Here is a 7,726-nt window from a genome sequence, read left to right on the forward strand (position 1 = left end):
GAACCTACTGTTGGACTACCATCTAGCAGTACATCTGACCAGAAGGGGACGTGCAGACCTTTGTCAGGTGCCACAATGATCTGTCCAAATCAAAAGAAGTTGCAGCTAGCACATCTTTGTGTGTTGCAGAATACGAATGAAGCAAGGCCCTACTTTGAGTAAGTCATGTGTTCTGTTTATTTTTTTATTTTTTTATTATTTTTTTACTGTGTCATTTCGGTACAAATAAATACATGTAGTTGGAGTTTACTAAAGGTTTTGCATTTTTCTTGTCTTTTGTAGTGAACATTTGGAATGGTTGAAGCATGTTTATCCAAAATTTAAAAAAAATAAGAAGTGGCTAAAGGAGAAGCAGAATAAAACATTTGCGAAATGGATACAAGACAAGGTAAGTACAATGATCTGTTTATTCCAGTACCTTTTATAGTTTGGGTAGATATTAAGTATAAATGACAGTTTAACTAACCATAATGTTATTTCTTTGCATGAAGGTTGCTGCCATTTGTATTGATGATCATATTAATGTTTCGGAACACTTAAGGTGGATTGCTGATGGTCCTAGTTCAGAAGTACCAACATTCAGTGCTTACAAGATAAATGGGGTTAATTTCAACACCAAGGATCGTGATGATGTTCGAGCAGTTCAATGCAGTGGTGTTTCATTGTTCGCCAATGCAATGCTAATCTCTAGTGCGAAGGATAAAAACCCGGTTAATGATGATACGACTTTTTATGGAGTCGTTAAAGATATATGGGAGTTAGACTATCATAGCTTTAGGGTTCCTGTATTCTACTGTGATTGGGCTGACATTGATAAGAGCATTAAGATAGATGATTTGGGTTATACATTAGTAAATTTGAATAAGTTAGGTCATTTTAATGATCCTTTCGTGTTAGGTACAGATGTGAAGCAAGTCTGTTACATAGATGATCCTCTTAACGCTAATTGGTCTGTGGTCGTACGATGTCCTGATAGGGATTACCATGCAGGTGATGATGAGGAGGTTGGAGTCATTGAACTTGAGAACGAGCTGTTTGATACCACAATGCCTTCGATCGACACTACAGATGTAGATGGTGACCAAACTAGCAATTATATGCGGGATCGTGACGAAGGAATATGGATTGACTGATGAAATGTGTCAACTCTTAGTTTAGGGTTTATTATTGTTATTGTTGGCTATGTACTTTATTTATTTGAATTCGGATGAATCTTTTTTTAACTTGATTTGTGAATCGTTGTTTTTACTTGATTTGTTTCGTTTCTTATCAATGATAATGTTCCCTTATCTGTTAAGCTTTCTGTTTTCAATATTGATTTTTTTTTTCTTTAAACTTGATAATTTTACAATAAGGTCAATATATATTGCTGTACTATATATGATCTAGCATGCCCCATTTATATTTAACTAACCCTCATGTGTTTTTGGTTGTAGATCATGGCTCCTTCAAAATCTAGGGCTGCCACTAGAGCAAGGCAGAATATTATCAATGCATTGAAAGTGACAAGAGCGAGATCTGCACCAGAACTAGCATATTCTGGTCAGTCAAATGCATCAGAAAATAAGCCATCACCAAAGAGAGCAACGACATCGTTAAGGGTCAGCAAGTCATTGACGAAGCATAAGAAGAAAAAGTCATCTAAGGCATCCAGCCCAGAAAAAAGCGGCTTAAAGTTGCTGAAGCGTGGTTGTGTTACAATGCACAGGATTGTGAGAAGGAAAATTCTTGGGGTAAAGTTGAAAGTCTTGTTTAATCAGAAGGGGTCGCCTTATGGTGCTGCAGCCAAAGAAATGCAGTCATATATTGGGGTACTAGCACGTACTAAGGCACCAATATGGAGACCTTCTTGGAAGCAGGTCCCAAAGGATCGAAAAAATAAGATTTGGGGGTGTGTCGAGGTATAAAAATACTGATCCTTCTTCTCTTGATTAATATAAAGACTCCATGTTCATAGACTGGTTTTAATTTTTTCTTTATCATTTGGTTAGATGGCATTTGAGGTACCTCCGGAGGCAAGGAGAATGGTCCTATCTTCAGCTTCACAGAAGTGGAGAGAATTTAAGAGCAAGCTGACTAGACAGTACATCATCCCACATAAGGATGAACCTGAAATGTTAGAGTATCCCCCAGCTGATTACAACTTCATCGAGAAGTCTCATTGGGACATCTTTGTAGCTGATCGATTGTCTGAGGAATTTCAGGTACAGTTTGTTTGTATTTTCATGTTTTCAGAACTTGGATAAATTATAACTACTCATGTTATAACTATAGTGAATTGAGTTATGATGGTCATTACTTTGATGGTTTATAGGAAATGCAGAAGGTACAAAAGGGAAAGAGGTGTAAGAACAAGTACCCTCATCGCATGTCGCGTAAGGGATACGCAAATCTGGAGGCTGAATTGGTGAGCATATGTAGAGTGATTTACTTTTATATCTTGCATGCTGAGTTATTGTTAAGGTTAAATGGTTACTTATAGTTATATTATTTTGTAGTCTGAAATCAATCCTGATTCGGAAATCGACCGTGCAACAATGTGGATAAAGGCACGGCAGGATAAACACGGCAACTTCAAAGATGTTGAGGTAGAGAAGTGTGCCGCAGACATAGTAAGTAAAGTGTTATACTTGTTTTAGCTTATCTAAGCCATTTACTACAACTATATTACAAGATATACAACTTTAAATCAAAAACTGATTTAAATTAAAAAAAAATTCTTCTTTTAGGAAAAGTTGAAGAGACAAGTGAGTGACGGTGAGGTGACATCTTGTGGCACTGATGATGTATTGACAAAGGCTCTAGGTAACCCTGAACACCATGGAAGAGTGCGTGGTGTGGGGGGTCAAGTCAAGCCTGGCGTATATTTTAACCTACCGAGGCAAAAAAGGAAAACTGTTGAAGAAAGAATTAAGGAAGGCTGCAAGAAATTAATAGAGGAGGAGACAGAGAAAATTGTGGCACGAGAGAGAGCATATTGGGCTGCAACAATAATGAGGTTGGAAGCAAAAGTTGATGGGAAAACCCTTGTCATTGAGTCCCCTACGGCAGGCCAGAAGGACCTTGGTTCTGGACAAGGTAGTTGCTCCACTTTGCGGGAGAAGTGTGCATTACAAAAGATTGAGGACGCTGCTGGTAAATCTGCAAAGAAGCAGTTACACTTGGTGGATGACATTGCGAAGGAAGTGGAAGAAGATAAGGTTGTACAGGTTCCGGTGGAAGAACCAGCTGCTGCAGTAGTTCATGAGAAGGCTGTTGAGTTGGTTGAAGTTACACAGCAGGTATATATGCTCTAATCTATGACGTAGATAAATTAATTAAACTGTTTTGATGCATGTGTTTGATTTGTATATTAATAATCAGTGTTGATATGTCGAGTTGTCCTAGATGGCTGAATTGGTTTCTCTTGAAATATGTGTGATTGCATAAAACAGGAACTTAAAGAGTTCGAGTGCAGATTGGCTTTAGGGTCGATCGACAATATTGTTGCTATTGCAACCATTGTTGAAGTGGACACTAATTGCGAAAACCAGACACTTCATGGTGTTGCTTTGGAAGAAGGGAATGTGCGAGTGTCGATTCTGCGTCCACTTGATCCTCAAGCTAAGGTTCCATTCCCAGTCAACGATGAGATAGTTACTGTCAAAGATGCTGTTGGGACTTACATTGCTTGGCCGAGGGACCTCATACTTCAATCCCCTCCCGACACTATGAAGGTAAACTAACTGAAACTGCAACTGAAGCATGCATGTTCTTCCATTGTTCTTCCATTGTGTATTTAGTAATAACTCGATATGTTATCATGTAGAAACAACCAAATAAGTCCAGTAAGGGTTTGAAGAAGAGGAAAATGCAATTAGGCAGTCCTGAAGAGGAGAATATTGACATGAAGAAGCTACCAAAAGATTACCCTGCACCTTTGAAGTGCTTGTGGATTTGGACAAGGGACAATTTGGCAAATGGGAGGACAATCTCCTTCAATTTGGAACAGAAAGTGTTTGGCATCGACAGGAAGCATTATCTGTTTAAGTCAGACATTCATGCATTGTGTACAATGACTAAACTATCAGGTGGAGTAATCTCAATGTATATATGGTAAGTTGGAAAAATCAGTAGGCTCCAATGAATTATTATCTCATAAATGTATTCAATATGTATACTCTTATTTGTTTTCAAATGTATTAAGGTTATGTGCTTTTACAGCTACTTGCATGAAGTCTTGAAGAGAGCAAAGATGTCACACATGGTTAGCTTTGCGGACCCTTCACAGATTGGAGCAGCTGGAAGTGGAAATACAACGGAAAGATCGCGTTTTCTAGCAAATAGGTTCACAACTGCACAGAAGGGCCAGATTTTTTTGTTGCCGTATAATGCAGGGTGAATGACTTTTCTTTAACTTGTCTAATTAATTACTTCAAACATGTCGTTTAGTAAGTAATATATATATATATATATATATATATATATAATAAAAAAAAATTGCAGCTGATAGTAGTTTTTTGGTATAAAATTATAAGAAACCATTGGATGTTGACTGTTGTCAATCCGGAGGAAGAAACTGTCTATTTCATGGATCCATTGCGGCGTCGACTAGTTGGTGGAGAATGGCAAACTGTTGTAGAAAAGTAAGTCTGACCAAGTCTCTGATTTTGATAAAATACTGGAATGATGATTTTTATGTTGGTTTGTTTGTCGCCGATTGATTAAACTTACTGCTGTCTTCTATTTTATTGTTGAAGTGGGATCAAAATTTACAATGCTCAAAGAAATAGGTCTGGCCGGAAATCAATAGTGTGGCAAAACATGGGGGTATGCTAGTATTCATAATTGTAGGTTCAGATTTTGTACATGCTATGGTTAGTGCACTGCTGAGATTTTGTAATGACTGTTTTTAGGGTATTCCGGCACAACAAAATGTGAAGGACTGTGGCATATTCATCATGCGGTACATGAAGGAAATAATTGAGGATAAGAACCTGGGTTTTGCTTCAAAGGTAAAGCCTTAAATTTTAGTTCGACAGCTTTATAACTTAATGTTCTTGTTGCTGCATGATGTTGTGATGTTGAGATTGTACTATGCCTTTTGTTTCAGTGGCAGCGACGATCCGAATTGTTCTACACCCAAAAGGATGTTGATGTTGTGAGGTCAGAGTGGGCTAAGTTTGTGATGAAGTATCATATTGCATAGCTGTGATGGTTGTTCAAGGCAGGGCTCTTATTTTGGTATTTTGATCACCTGCCTACTGCTAGCTGATTTTAGTTTTTGCTTTAGTTATAGGCATGGTTAATGCGCAGTTGAAGGCATTTTTGTTTTGGTATTTTGATGAGCCTCCTGCTAGCTAGTTTTAGTTTTTGCTTTAGTTATAGGCATGGTTAATGCAATGTGGACGCGTTTATGTTTTCCGGGCTTTATGCAGTTATAGCCACTTAGGCAATGTTAATTCTTATGTAAATGTTGGGATGAATATTGCTGATGAATGAAATGGCTTTTGGAATCAAGGATGTGTTCAATTGTACAGAATGTATGTCTTCTCTTATATCTCAGACAATTCAAAACCAACAGCAAACCATTGTCTAACAAATGAACATGATGAAAAAAGAAAGAAAAATCTGTTGTCTGATGAAAACGAAGACCACAGAGAATTGAAAAGCTACAATTGTATGAATTGATAAACTACTACAGCATCTTGGGAGGCCATATGGTTGAAAAGAGACTTTAAGGATCCATGAAGCAAGAAAGATGTAGTTCAAGAAAATCTCAGACAACAGTTTATTTTAGGATGCAAAAGTATGAAGCAATGATACACAAAGGCTTTAATAGTTTTGCTCTTGTCTTGTTTAAAGTCAGTCAATAGCATTCAATTACTTTGCGGATGTACAAGCTTCCTTCAGACAACAGTTTTTTACAAATCAATGTTCTCTAAATTTTAATCATACGTCCATATTCTTCTAGGATCTGTCAACTGAAATTACTTTGCACAAGAGTTAAGTTGCAATTGCTGTTGTTCTTCGTGGTATTCAGACAACAGACAATTGTGTAGTCGCTGTCGTAGTAAACTTTATCAGACGACAGTTTTTGGCATTATTGCTGTTGTTCTTCGTGGTATTCAGACAACAGACAATTGTTTAGTCGCTGTCGTAGTAAACTTCATCAGACGACAGTTTTTTCGTATTGTCTGATTATGTATCAGACGGCATTGAGATAGACAACAGCAAACTGTATAATCAGACGACAGTGAAAAACTGTCGTCTGATTGAAAAATTGGTGTAGTGTGGGCTACTGGTTTGATAAGCATGATGATATCAGTGATGTCTTTATTAAAGAGTTCCAAAACAGATTTCGCTCATCACATACTTTTAATATTAACACTGCTATGGATTTTACTAATAGTATTAACCCAGTTATTGACATTGCAGATAATGAACAGCTGATGAGACCAGTTACAAGGGATGAAATTCATGATGCTGTTCACTCGATTGGGAGTCTGAAAGCTCCGGGTCCGGATGGAATCCATGCCATTTTCTACCAAAAATACTGGGATATCGTTAAAGATAAGATAAGTGATGTTGTGTCTGAGTTTTTTATTAATAAAGCTTCTTTGAAGCCTTTGAATCATACTAATATTGCTCTGATCCCTAAAGTAGACAATCCCGAAACTGTTGGCCACTTTCCACCAATTAGCCTTTGCAATGTTTCTTATAAAGTTATCTCTAAAATCTTTGTCACGAGACTTAAACCTTTGCTTGCAAAATGCATCTCAAAGAATCAGGGAGCCTTTGCTCCAAGAAAGTCTATTACTGATAATATATTAGTAGCTCATGAACTATTTTCCTCGTTTAACCATAAGAAAGACAAGTCTAGGTCGATGGCTATTAAGCTTGACCTAGAAAAAGCTTATGATTTGCTAGACTGGAATTTTATTAAAGTTTGTTTGAAGAAGTTTGGGTTTACTGAAAATTGGATTTCCCTGGTAATGGAATGCATTACTTCTGTCACTTTTTCGATTCTCATCAATGGTAAGAAGGAGGGCTTTTTTGCCCCTACTAGAGGCATTAGGCAGGGAGACCCACTGTCTCAGTATATTTTCATCTTATGTATGGAACCTTTTATAAGAAACCTGAACAATCTGTCCAGTAATTCAAAGCATCATATTGGTATCTTGTCTTCCCCTAAAGGCTATCGAATTTCTAATTTGGTTTTTGCTGATGATTGTTTACTTTTTGCCAGGGCTTCCAACAAGGATGCTGGTATTTTGAGCCGGTTTCTTCACATGTTTACTGAGGCTACGGGCCAGAAAATCAACCTAGATAAGTCCTCTATTTATTTCTCTCATGGTATTTCAAATAGTTGCAAAACTGACATTACTAATAGACTGGGTATTAAACATAAAAGCACCATTGGTAAATACCTTGGGATTCATAACATTGTGTTTTGGAAAGATCCCGTAAATGCTAAGGAGTTGCTCCTAACAATCTGTAACAAGTTGAATGGCTGGAAAAGAAATACGCTTTCTAGAGCTGGTAAATTGACTCTTATAAAGTTCCCTAAAAAAATTACTAATCTCATTGATAAAGAAGCCAAAGACTTCTTTTGGGGTCAAGATTGTCGTCCCCCCCCCCCCCCCCCCGGTTGCCTGGAAGCAGGTCTGCTTACCAAAATCACTTGGTGGTCTCGGTGTCAGACCTGCAGCCTTCTTTAATCGTGCTACTTTAGCTAAATTAGGTT

The 7,726-nt window shown here is 37.5% G+C and overlaps 1 long non-coding RNA gene across 1 annotated transcript; it reads left to right on the forward strand.

The window, feature by feature from the left end:
* Positions 1 to 4,655: 4,655 nt before the first annotated feature.
* Positions 4,656 to 5,499, forward strand: LOC133707957 (uncharacterized). Its single transcript, XR_009845460.1, has 2 exons — positions 4,656 to 4,809; positions 4,896 to 5,499. It is a non-coding gene; the product is annotated as an uncharacterized LOC133707957 (long non-coding RNA).
* Positions 5,500 to 7,726: the final 2,227 nt, after the last annotated feature.

The sequence above is a fragment of the Rosa rugosa genome, chromosome 5, assembly GCF_958449725.1.
Source record: "Rosa rugosa chromosome 5, drRosRugo1.1, whole genome shotgun sequence".
NCBI classification, from domain to species: Eukaryota; Viridiplantae; Streptophyta; class Magnoliopsida; order Rosales; family Rosaceae; genus Rosa; species Rosa rugosa.